The sequence below is a fragment of the Lagopus muta genome, chromosome 9 (genome assembly GCF_023343835.1).
Source record: "Lagopus muta isolate bLagMut1 chromosome 9, bLagMut1 primary, whole genome shotgun sequence".
NCBI classification, from domain to species: Eukaryota; Metazoa; Chordata; class Aves; order Galliformes; family Phasianidae; genus Lagopus; species Lagopus muta.
The window spans coordinates 125,729-139,518 of record NC_064441.1 but is presented as its reverse complement, the minus strand read 5'-3'; the positions used below and the strand labels follow the sequence as shown (position 1 = coordinate 139,518).

Here is a 13,790-nt window from a genome sequence, read left to right as displayed (position 1 = left end):
TGTTCCCTCAAAGCCTGACATTTCATCTGTGCTCAGGCAAAATTTGCATTTAAAATTGTGTTGCATGTGGCAAGCAAACTCTGAGCTCAAGCTGAGCCTCTGGTGACTTAGCATGCAGCATTTTATTCAAGCAGACAGCTGTGTTAAAGCAGGCCCTGCAGCTCTTTAAGAGGTACTGGGTGCTTAGGCATGGCATTTTGTCCTGCACAACTTGTGCTGTGATGAAGAATATCATCTTGAACTGTCCAAAGCCATCTCAAGCTGAAGCTGTAGCTTCAGATTAAGTAGCAGTGCTGAATAAGCTGGCTTAATCGGTCGCTATCGTTACAGAAATGGTCCAGCTGAAAAAAATCCAACTCCCTGCAGAGCAGTGCCCTGATGTGGTTCCTCACCAGGCACGTGGACATCTCTGCCGGTACAAGGAGGTGGTGGAGCAGGGGCAGGGACAGTTCGAGCCGTCGCTAATGCTGAAGAAACGTAGTTGGAACTGGAGGCTGGCTTGTCAGCTTCATCTTTCTTTGCCAGAAAAGACAAAAAGAGGGAAAAAAAAAAGACACAAAGCAGTTTACCAGAGGGATGGATCTCGTGTTTTTAGAGAACTGTATTTTTGAATTGGATTTCACTGTGTGTGCAGTTCTAATCTGCAATTAGAAGGTAGTTAAATTGTGAAAGTGCTACTATTGATGGCAGATAGATACTGCCTCTGGCAGATAGCAAGTTGAGGTTTTTGCTGTAAAATAAGTATCAAACTTAAGAAAAAATAATTATTGCTAATTTAGATGTGACACTAGGTATACTCCTGTTGTTTTCATTAGCCCAGTTCTGACTAATTTCAGGCAGAAAGGATAAAGGTTTGTTGATTGAAATATGAAACCATGAAACCCATTTTCATATCAGACAGTGCTTGACTTTGGAGCTTCATGTTTAATTCATGAAGACAGGTCTCAGACTAAGAAAAACATCACACTATGATTTAGTCTTTGTAGGTGAAATAACAGCTCATTTATTTACTGTGCACCAACTTGGCCTTGAGTAATTCTACAGAAAAATCTTATTTTTTTGAAGTGCCCCTTCTAGATATTGGGAATCAACCAGGCAAATACTAAAGGCTGTCTTTGACTGGTTAACTGGTAATCATATATTCCTGATATCTTTTTTTATTGCTTTAATTAAAAATAATCTCAGTGCCTTGAAAAAATTGTGGAAACTATCCTTGATGCTCTTTAAGGGCAGCTGCAGCAGCCAACTGCTTTCTGGAGTGAGATAAAATATGAGGCCGTTCACAAATCACACAGAGGAAGGAGAGGTGAACTTTTTATCAAACATTTAGCTATGTGCATTCCACTACAGCACATGGAATTCTGTTAACAGTTCTGTATTGGACAACAGTGTTGTTAACGGATGTATGAAATCTGTCATGAAGCTCAGTTCAGTGGCACTTCTCATTTGGCATTCTGCCTTTAATACAGACCCGAATCAATAGCCTCAAAGGAGCCAAATTTCTGTTAAGTATGTGTGTCTCCTTATTAGAGAATAAGGAGTGGTGGGGTTTTGTTGATGTTTTAGTTTGGGTTTTTTTGTTTTGTTATTGTTGTTGTTAACTAGCTGACGGTCCAAAGACCTTTTACATATCTTGGTTCTGTAACTGAAATAATAGGTAAAGTAGCTTACACAAAGTTGAAATACTCATTTATAAATACAGAACAGTCCTTCAGTTGCAGTGGAATGAGAGACAGCAGTCTCTTGGTGGTGGATCTGTAGAAAAAAAGATGGAATGAACTAGCTTGTTTAAGGTGAGCACGGATGTTTTATACTTCAGTACGCAAGGAACTGTAGACTGTGCAGTACAAGTGCAGCAGAGGCAGAGATACAGCAAGATAACTTGCATGTTACTTACACAGATAGCAGAGTTATCACAGAGCACATCTTATATTTTACTAGTTAAGAAATTTTCCATTGAAGTCCATTTTGAAAGGTTTATGCTTTATTGTAAAATTTTCTTAAAAAAAAAAAAAAGGCAGCCATTGTACAACAGAATAGCAGACAGAGGAACAAATGAAAAGTCCCTGAATAACAGACAGCAGTCTACATGTGGTGGTCAGCAAGGTGTCTGAACTAGGCCAGTGTGGCAGTTTTCATGTCTTTCTGCAGCCTCCTATTGCCTCTACAATAAAGATATTCAGAATCTGAACACTCAATTTTTCACCCAGTAAGTTAAACAGACTTTTATGATGTTCCTAATGGGTAGAGAGCTTCTGCAATTTGGCTTCCAGCTATGATGTATTACAGTGGACTCAGTAACAGACATAAGGAAAATATTTACTGTAGCTGGAACATAAATCTGACTGCTTGGTTGATTTCCTTATCACAATCACACTAGAATGGCTTTTTTTTTTCTTTTTTTTTTTTTCCTTCCAGTTGTGAATTCTGGCTTGTAGTAAGGGGAAAAGGCTTAAACTGTATTGTCTGCAGCACCTTACCATCCCAACATACAGTAAGTGGCTTCTACCAGATCCTTAGCAGCTTCCAAGCTATGACCTGGGCAGCTGTCCTGCTCTTTTTCTCTCTTACTCCACTCACCAGCTGGCCAGATTTCTCTGTTCAATTATATTTTTATTTTTATTCATTTTAATTTTTATTTTTATATGGCTTTTTTAAACTACGACCAACCTTCATGTGAAAATTTAAGCTTGGCACTTGGGATGGCTTAAGGGAGCTGGAAAAGAACACTTATATTGACCTAAGTCTTTCTCCATTGAAAACCAGAGTGACTCGCACACTCCATTCCTCAAAGGGGTTCTTCCCTTCCGTCATAGCCTACGTTCTTTCTAATCTCAGCCTTCTATCTGAGATTAGGTCCAGTGAACTCATTGTCATGCATCAGCAACAATATTGTGGAGACTATGAGGAACAGTAACTGGGGTGGAGTCAGTCTTTGAATTTTTAGCCCTTGTGTTCAACATTTTCCTAGCAATTGTGAAGTCAAAGGCACTCCTTTCCAACATCCTGTGAGAGAGCGTCTCCTTTCATCATCTTCCAAGTCATATAGACTCCATGGGGTGTCCTATGGAAAATAATAGAAATGAAAACTTACTCGGAAAGTTTTGCTAGTTTCAGGAGGATGTGAGCAGTAGCTTATCTATTCTTTGCCTGGCTTCTTAAAGCACTGACAGACAACAATTCACCACCTACATGGAGACTGAGAAAGCACTGGAACAAAGAACTCAACAAATGAGAAGGATAAATGTAAATACGGCTATTTACCTTGTTTGTCTGTATAAAAATGTGCAGTGCATGGTGGCTGTAAATGCAAATGTATAAGACTTGGAAACAGTGATCCTGAAACAGAAACAAATGTATTTTTTATGTTAACCCAAAAAGTAGAGTCGATTGTCCCGTCTGCATCATACATTAGTTAACCATCCTTGTCTCCATACATAGGCTGGCCAGCTGAGATGCCATCAGTACTATTCTTGCAAGAAGTTCCTTTTTTTGTTGTTATTGCCATGAATTTCTTACTAATCTTTGTAATTACATTTTATTTTGATCAGATAGGTGGATACCATCTAGTAAGTGTTTTTGATTTATCTATTGATTTTTAACTGTAGATAAGGTGTCGTGATCAGTTCTTCTTGCGTCAATGACCCATGATAATGAGATCTTGCTCTTGTGATTTGTGTAGCTGCTTTCTTATCTTTAATATAGTTCAGCTACCTAAGCTTCTGTTAGAAATTCTAGTCCTGCTTGCAGTTAAAGCAGGCAGGATTTTGCTATGTATTTACAGGTACTATTACATTTATGCTATGCATAACTGAAAAAAGGCCTGTTTGAGCCTCTGCTGCTGCATATAAATTTGTATTTTTGTCTGTTTCTATATATGTGTAAACCTGTGTGATTTAGAATCATAGAATCCTTAGAGGTCCTTCAGGACCTCTGAAGGCCATCTAGTCCAACTAGTCTGCAATGCATAGGGACACCACAGCTAGATCAGGTTGCCCAGAGCCTGATCCAGCCTTGCCTTGAAAGTCTCCAGGGATGGGGCATCAAGCATGTCACTGGGCAACGTTCCTGTGCCTCACCACTCTCAGTGTAAAAAAGTTTTTCCTTATATCCAACCTAAATCTACGCTCTTTAACTTGAAACCATTTCCCCTTGTTCTGTCACCACAGACCCTGCTAAAGAGTCTGTCCCCCTTCTTTCCTGTCACTCCCTTTTAGATACAGGTTGCTATCAAGTCACCTTGGAGCCTTCTTTTCTCCAGGCTGCACAGCCCCAGCACTCAGCCTGTAGTTGTAGGAAGGTGTTCCATCCCTCGGTTGGTTCGTTTTTGTGACACTTCTCTGGACACACTCCACTCCTCTGAAGGCCATCTCTGGACACACTCCAACAGGTCTGTGTCTCTCCTATACTGAGGACTTCACATCTGGGTGTAGGAGTCCAGGTGAGTGACTCACTATGTGTGTCATCAATATGGGGACACAATAATTGCAAGCAGGAGATATACTGGAGGAATGCCTTGCATAAAATCCACCCAAAGAGTCATTTGGCACAAACAACACAGTGTTCTGTTTCCTTTTCTAATGTGCCATTCCACTGAGGACTGGAGAGACACTGGTTGACTGTGGACCAAGTAAATCCCTTTTCTTTGGAGAGAGAGCAATGAAAAATGAGTTGAGAGATGTCTCCTTTTGTATAGCTCCAAACTTCATTGCCACAAGTGATCATATCAGTACAGTTTCCTTTGGAGAACACAGGAGGCCTTCCAGCTCTGAAGGAAAGAGTCGAGGTAGACATACAGAAGAAACTGACCCCATTCCTTTTCACTGGTGATTCAAACCAGTCAGCTCTTCTCTACACAGGAGCAGGGCATACTGGGGCTGTGTGGGCACAAAGTAAAAGCTGTTGTTACACCGCTGTCCACAACTTCAACACAGAATAAATTAATTTGGTTTTCTTTTCATTGACTTCTTTTGGTTCTGGTGGCTTAGCTGTGTGGCGAGCCATGTGAAAGTAGACAAGAGGAAACTGGGTACCAGAGGCTTCTCTTTCACAGTGTTTTCCTATCCCAGTCCCAGCTATTTCCACCCCTGCTCTCAGGACAGATAACATACAGTTTCCCTCATATCTTGTTTGACCTTTGTTTTCTTTCTGGTGTTTCTGTTCAGATAAGAGCTTGTGACAGATGTAGCTTGGCACAGGTGGTATTTTAAGTCGCACACTGATATCACTGTGAATACAGAACGGCAAAATATGCTAATGAGGAATAAGAGAAGTGGGCTGGAAGGCATATTAGAACCAAATAACCCTGGATTCATGTCCCATATGGTTTTGAATTTATTCAAATTTAAGAATTGCCATGGATCATAGCTCTCAATTTATAAGTATCCTTCAAGGTGATTTGTACAGCTTTTGACTGCCAATAAAAAGGTTAATATGTAACACATTCATTTTAGTACATTTGCTGTGAGACTGAGCTGTTTAATGCTTTATGCTTATTGTACTCATAACTACAACCATGCTTCCAGCTGGCTAGTCCCTCTCCTGTGCTAGTTTCACTGAGGACGTGTTTGTTAAGAGATCGTAGTCCATATTTACACTCCATTTCCTCTTCGTTTAACTTCCTTTTATTTGATTCTGTTCAAAAGGGAGATTTTCATAGCTGAAGATAATTTTCTTCTACAATAAGCTCCTTTGATAGCTAGAGTCAAGAAATGCTAAAAGAAACATCAATTTGGGATGTCTTGAACTCACAATTTGCAGATTTTTTTTTTTGTTTTTCAGAAGAAGTGAAATGTTTAATTTTTAGTTGCATGTTAAAGATGTAGTTACATATCCTCTATGTGTGTCAGTTCCCACTGAGTTCTGTGGGAAGCTTTATTGGAGAAGAAAGGCAGAATTGAGCTGTCTTACTGAAATCTTTCTTCATGCAACTAAGTGCATGCTTTTGCCCACCACTTCTCAAATTGCTGGTGGCTTGACCTTGTAGTGCCTGTGTCAGCATCTGGCTCCACAGAGCCCTGGAGTGCTCATCCTTATGGACAGCATGCAGCTTGTTTCCAGAGAGGTTGTGGAGTCTCCTTGTGTGGAGATATTCAAGACCCATCTGGACGCTGACCTGTGTGACCTGTTGTAGGGAGCTGCTGTAGTGGGGTGTTAGGTTTGATGGTCTCTTGAGGTCCCTTCCAACCCCTACAATTCTGTGATTCTGTGATTCTATGAAGAGCAGAATTGGAACACATTCTCTGTTTCACAAGTTTGTGTCCTGTTATATCCTATACATTAAGGTTTCCTTTATTGCTGAGATTATACGTGGACCATTTCATTGAATCAATACAGTCATAGAAAACATTCAATACAAGCATTTCTGAAACAACTTCACAATCTAGATTTCAGAACTGAAAATGGATTCTAAATTTATATTCTGAATTAGATTTTATTTGTATACAAGATAAATCTGTATTGCTTTTTCAGGATCAAGTTATACCCAGTATTATAGATAGACCATCAGTTGTACGCTCAAACTGAGCACAAATTGTGAAATCCTTGTAGTCATTCTTGTTTTGAATTCTATCATGAAACATAAAGAAGGAAAAAAGCAAGGTTCTGTGCTGGTGAATTTCTTGCTGAAGCAAGGCATATACAAGAAGTGAAGAGCAGACAAGTTTTTTCTGTTGCGTAATAGGAATGATAGAGATTGCGTTTAATGAGAGGAGAAATGTTTTTACTGTAAATAGATTAATTAGTGGAGATTTTGCAGCAGCCTCCATTAAATTGGTTTTATAACCATGGCAACTCTTTCTGCTTCCTGGGTAACTTCATTTCAACAAATGTAAGTCTGAAGTGAGTGGGGGTTAGCCCTTTCTGCAGAGTAATAAGTAGGCAACTACAATAAATTTCCACATCGTGAGCAGATAAATATAGGCACTTAACTTCATTGTGTAGGGAATATAATGTTACAGGTTGCTGAGAACCAAATATCATCCAGAATAAGTAGGTAATTAACAGTGAGAGCCTGTTGGTTGTGCCAGTTTGTTCATACTGAAACCTCATACAGGATCTCAGCTGTAGAAAACATGATGCGTTGCTTTTTTGTTTTCTTTATTATAAATGCTGTGTTTGTAAGTTTATCTAAAGCCAGGTAACAGCTAATCTGTTCTTCAAATAATCTCTTGCTCCTGTTTCTACTTCAAATTTGAAGTCAGCTTCAAATTATCCGAATGTACAGAAAGAAACTATTTGTATCAGGTATATTGTATGTGGGCTGAGGTTGTTTGTTTGGTTTTTATGTTTTTGGTTTTTTTTTTAATTGATTGCTTTTTTCTGAAGGCATGGAAGTGATCCAGTTCAAATTCAAATGACTGAATTGTTCCAAAGAACTGGAAATGTGGTAAGCTTAGGTTTGGATACAAAAACATTGTGTTTCAAACAGTAAAATAAAATCTGGATTTTTTTTTTAACATACGCCTTTCCTCTCAAAATGATAATGTATCAGGTGTTACAATATTTTACAGCTTTAGACTTGAGTTGACTCACTTGTGTTAATATTTAATGGTATGGTGCCAGGCTGTACTCTGTTACTTTCAGAATACTGCCACGTTGTTTTGAGAGATGATGCATCTCCTGCCTTAATACCAGTTATCTGGAGTAGATTGTGTTGTGTGTGGCCCTTAAAGGTGTGGTGCTTCTGCTGCATTCAACTTTGCATTAAAGCTGTGGTGGATCCTATCAACGAGAACATAAAGAGCCCAGTTCTGGTCTTTGCAGTATTGATTAGGAAATAAGTTAGAAATAATGTAGATTAGAAAAAAAAATCAGAAATAATTCTGGTTTATTACCTCTTATCTCATTGCTAAAAATATCCTGACCCTTTTGAAGCTGGCCGAGGGAACTGTAGCAGTCCTTGTCCTTGATATCTGGATGTAGAGGGACCTGGATTCTGTACAAAGTAAGGGAGGTCAGCGCACTGTGTTTGAGGAAGAGGCGTGGATGAGAAAAATACTTTGGAAGGCACCTTCACACTGCAGAAACAGGGATTTGACAAAAAACACCGAAGCAATTTATGTATTCCCCATGAAGAGAAGGACAATTGCTTGCCTTCTTCAGCTGTGCCTGGGCACCAGCCTCCTTGCAATGACTGTGAGTGCAGTTTGGCAGCTAGTCTGTATCTGCCTCGACTTCCAATGCCATCAAAAGGAGGAGGCATGGCACCGGCTTGTTGGCAGAAATGCTTTTTCATTCTGTGCAGTGGATCAAGGAACTGTTGTTTGTTTACTGTTTTTTAGTCTACATGAGCACTAGGTTAGTTTTCATTCAGGTTGGTTCTCTGATCTGGTCCAAGCGAGGCAACGAGAATGGAAGGTCCAGAATGAAGGAAGAAGCAGGATTATTTGGACTCAAGTAGAGAACAGGACTGAACCTCCAGCAACATTTTGCACTTTGATCAATGAAGTCAGCTGTTAAATCACACCTTGAGACTGTGAAGCTAGCTATTGTAGAATGGGGCCTCTCCATGCTGTAATGTTGGTTACTAATCAGTAGTACTGAATGGTTATAGATGGTGGTGTTCATTCATACAGGTTTTTCTGATCATATTCACTTAGTCTCTGTGAGTTTAAAATGAAACCAGACAATGTTGGATGCAGTTTGTTCTGCACAAATCTGAATTTGGTCTAATTAACAAGATACATGATCAGGAGGGTATTGTTGATTTTGGTTCTTTGGAAAGAAGTTCCTCTAAAGTCAAGAATTAAATAGACTGATTTGGGTCAGTAGGGTCCTTAAAGATTTTAATCTAGTTCCAACCCCCCTGAGATGGGTAGGACACCTCCCAGTACATCAGGGTGCTCAAAGCTCCATCCAGGCTGGCATTGAGCATTGAGAACCAACTGGATGTGGATGTACTGTTGACTTATGCAATGTTACAGAATATAGCAATATGCTGAGGTGCTTCCAGCTCTTGCTTATAAGAGGAATGCCTGGGTATGTTCAGGTGCAAATTGTTCTCACTTTTTCTAGAAGGTGGGAATAAAATCCAGCGTGTTTACTGATGGTGGAATTATGTAAATTGTGATGTTCTTGAGACACTTTTTCTATTTCTCTAGTGTTCTGGATGTCCTTGAATCACAAAGCAAGTATGACTAGATAATCCTTTTCCTCTTTGTTCTTGCCAAAGGAGCAGTAGTAAGTGTGCAGCATAGTGGCTTGTTGCCCAGGAAATGTGTCTTCCCGAAATGCTGTCAGGTGGTCACTGCCCTGGGCAGGTACAGCCTCAAGTCATGCCTACATGGGTAGAACCTTAGCTTGGGTTCCATGGTCAAATTTGTTGAAGGTTGAAGTATGCGCCAACACTGGGATCAGAAAAATTTGAGTGAGGTATGGATTAGCAGCAGGATACTACTTTAGAAACTGACAAGAACTTTACTGAAGCAGGGTGTCTTGCATTGGTTTGCCTAATGTAGAGGACATATCTTTCTGTTCTGCAGTATCTCTGCTTCTGGTTTCCCTATCGGACCATGAGCAGTCTGAGGTGATTTTGGAACACAGGAAGGACTTATATACATGGTACAAAGGATTTCTTTTGGTAATTTTAAGTTTTATGTGTGTGAATTAGTTATTTCATTGCTGCCTTTTTGTTAACTTGTTGGTAGCTCATCATTGCATCATTTAGAGCAGCTGAGAATAACAGCTTTCAAATTTAATATAGGTGCTTAATTTTATATCCACTGTGGGGGTCAAATTAAAATGCTTTTTAAATTGTTAATATATTTCAAAGCCTGAGTTAACCAAGTAGCTTTGTTGAGGCAATGTATGTTCTTTCAGATTGTCACCAGTATGTGTCATAACAGCACGTCACGTAGGGTTTCTTTCTGTGAGCAGGGGATTCGGCTTCTCTGACTCATCACTGGCTGACCTTGTGCTTCTGTTGCTGTTACACCCATGACTTTTGAACGAAAGTATTTTGTATTCTGAGAGCATAATTAGAGTAATTAAACGACCTCACCTGTTACATGAACTCTCATCTTAATGCAATGAGGTCTTAGAACACAGCTTCATTTTTGTGTCTTGGTGTTTTCATCTACTTAGAAGTTTCTTTTAATTTGAGCGTAGAGCTTATTCTATGACAATCGCATTGAAATGTGTTATGATGTTCTGTGTATGAATGTGCATACATTCTCCATTTCTCCAGAACTCAAGCAGGAGTGATTTTTTTGAGATCAGGTGCATGGCTGTTTTATCTTGTGCTCACAGCCACACAGCTGGCCACAGGTAGAACTGGGTGCTTCTGGACACAGTAGATCTGCACTTTGACTTTGTTAAAATTCGGATGTTTTTTATCCATGCGCTTTTCTTATTTTTTGCTTGTCTTTAGTCACTAATTTGATTTAGTATTTTAAGAAATTATTCCACTTCATAGAAGACCATTTGTGAAAGCATCACAAACTGCTGTAAACATTAAATCTCCCATCTTTTCTGTGATATAGGCTGCATTCCTTTAAGTGGAATTTAAGGGCAATATTGTCAAACTCAAATTCCTAGAATTAATCACCTGTAATTTCTGTTTAGTCAGCAGAGTAAGTGACCTAAATTTCAAGGTGCTGAATATTCCAACTCTATTTGAAATCTTTGGGGTTTGGCTAAGTGAATTGCAACCAACTTTCAGAGTGAGTTGCAGTTGGAGCATTTGCACAGCCTGTCCAGAGAGATTGTGGTCTCATCTTTGGAGATACTCAGAAGCCATGAGACATGGCTACTGGACATGGCCTTCGGTTCCCTACTCGAGCAGAAGTTGGACCAGATGGCCTTCAGATGTCCCTTCCAAGGGGCCACAGCCACATCACTAATGCTGTCAAGCCAAGAGGTTCTTGTGCTTGTTCAGCTGTGTTTTACTGACAGCAATCACTTGGAATTCACTGGGTTTTGGTTTGTAGATTTGAATGCTGAATAGTCTGCTTCCAGTCACACACCACAGTTTGGTGTTATCTGTAACTATATGGAAACAGATGTTTTCAGAGCTGTTACTAGTCTTTAAAAAGTAAAAAATATGGAAAATTTGAGACAAAGACTTTCTTTTAGTGATCTCTATTTTTCTTCAGTGTCCCAGTAGTTACCCCAACAACATTCCTCTGTCTTATATGCAGCAATTTTTAGAACACAGTATAATTAAAAACAAAACAAACAAACAAACAAAAAACACCAAAACACAGTAGTTTGTTTAGTTCTGCATAGTGTTCTAGGGTATACAAAGTATACCCTATCTTTGTATCTGGTGATACAAAGGGTTTGCTCCTAAATTATTTTTGAGCTAAAGTGTTTCTACCTAAAAGACATGGATAAGATCATGCGTATAGGTATTTCTTGTAAGAATTATGCATTGGGAAAGGAAGTTTAATTTCTTGCTAACTAGATGTTCAAGCCTTGTCTGGTTATACTTTCTGATATTATTTGGACTTTCTAGACCTAATGGAGTTCTGTTTTATACCCAATATAATGGTAGTTGGTTGCAAAATGTATGGGGAGAAGAGAGAAGAGTTGTGTTCTTACCATGGTGGAAGTATTTCAGCAGGTAGGTCGGCACACTCTGCATGCCCCCATATTTGACATGATGCATTATAGTTTCATAATGCTTCTCCCTGCCAAGAGCAAGCATTCCTTCTAATCCAAGGCTTGCTGGAAAAAGTTTTTAGTCATCTAGTAGCACACCCACTGCCTATTGAGAAATGTTTTCAGAAGGGAGCAGTGTCTGCAGCATGGCTCACGGAGGCTGTTTTGAAATACTTGCCTGAGTACACACCCATGCCTGTAAACCTTACTTGAGGAAACCTTTTAATGACATCAGTGGGATCATCCAGCACAAAGGAGCATAGGACAGACTCTTAAGACTAATCAACTACCTGTCAGACTAGTAAATTTCCTATTTTCAAAGCGGAAAATCTGTGTACTGAGTAATACTGAAACCAAAACGTACAGATATGTAGCAGCTTTGGAAGCAGACGTGAAACTTTACAAGATATTTGTAGGTTTAGCAAGGTCATCTCAGTGTTAGGCGGGTGTTTCCTTTCATGCTCAGCAGGCACGCGTGTCTGGCATCTGAAGTGCTACGTATATTTGCACAAGTGCTCTGCTAAGCCAGGTGAGGAATACTGGAAGAGCTGTGAATCTGTCTTTATGCAGCTCGTGACCAGACCTGCAAGGGGGCCTCTGAACTAACATGATTTCCCAGTGGGTTTTGCAACACTTGTGCTGTGGAAACTGTGGCTGCACTGTGCTGGGATGGTGGAATTCTTTTCTTTAGTATGTTGTAGAGAGCCAGTGTTCAGAGGCTGGTTTTCAACATGAAGCAAATGTTGCTACTTTTGGAGTGCAGCTATAGAATTTGAGGTGTCCCGGCCTTCCTCAGCCTGAAGACGTTTTAAACCACACCTTTCTTTCTCCTTACCAAGTTCATCAGTAGATAGCAAACTAATCGTCTTGCACGTAGCCTCAAGGACCAAAGGGCTGAAGGCACCATAGACTGCAGAGGAGGAGCAGGAAGCTATATCCTGTTGTTCAGGACTCTGCTAACAGTTGTCCAGGAAAGCAAAAATTTGGGTGCATACATATTTGCATACAGAGCGGAGCAGAAAGAGGATCACCATCCAAGAGCTGGTGAACACTGCAGTAAAGCCCTCCAGAAGTGGTCAATGTGGTTCTTCTTCTCTACTACTCAGCTTCCAAAACAATTATTTACATCTGATGTTTCTGTTTCATTAACGTGTTTGAAGGGCAGAAATGAGATCTTCCAGGCCAATGGGGTTTATAGTCTGGACAAACTCAGCACAACTCATGCTTAGCAAGACCTCGTAGTTAACAGTCGTCTTAATTTTTTGTGCAAAGCCAGGTTTACTGAAAGAAAATGAAGAAAGTCCTACAAGCACAGTGATGACTCATGCTCACTGAGGAATTCCCATGCGATGAAGTACCACCCTGTGTTAGTCTGCTTTTATGTACTCTAGATAGATGTGTTTACTTTAACTTATTGGCAGGGTTGTGCTTGAACTTAACCAAATATTAGTTACAAAGTTGAAATGCCCTGTTGATAAAGGTGTTACGTGGCTATAATAGGACTTTGGATCCATCCAGTACTTTATCTTTCATACGATAACATCTGTTATTTCAAAGTACCCATCTGAAATTAGTTGCGTCATGTTTGTTTCAGATTATGCTTTGCACTCTGGAGTTACTGTCTTTAAGTTTTCCCCAGTTTTGTGCTACTTTAAGGAATCTAGGCTAATTCAGCCCTTTGCTTTAATTAAAGCAAATACGGGTTAGGATGGTGTTCTTGTCACTTGCCTGCATTAGGATTAGGATGCTATTCATGTTATTTGCTTGTATGAGTATCTCCTCTGGTTCCAGTAGGAATGTTCACAAGTAAGGGTGAGTCATGTCATGTAGGTGTGCAATGGTTTATTTTTAACTGACACGGAATTTTGGTGCTTGCTAATCTTCATATTTTCTGTTTTTTACAGCAGTAACAAATCTAGTTCTGAGAATCTCTTACCTTTGGAAGTGACACAGTCTTCTTCACTGTGTTGGATCATCAAGGTGTTGCCTGCTCTTTCATCAGTAACTGCTATATGGGCTTTGGCACAGAAGTGGTTTCAGATAGATGTGGATTCACTCTAAAAGTTAGAAAACATTCCCAGTATAACAAGTGTGAAGTCTATTAGGGAAGATGATCAGAGAATCCGAACTGTTGCATCAGGATAGGACAGTACATTTTCAGATACTTTAACTGCAGGCTTCCTGTTCTT

At 39.8% G+C, this 13,790-nt stretch overlaps 1 protein-coding gene across 1 annotated transcript in view; it reads left to right on the top strand.

Moving 5' to 3' along the window:
* The window catches only part of LOC125697832 (transmembrane 4 L6 family member 18-like), a 47,665-nt gene that overhangs the window by 9,336 nt on the left and 24,539 nt on the right, over positions 1–13,790 (top strand). The window lies entirely within an intron of this gene.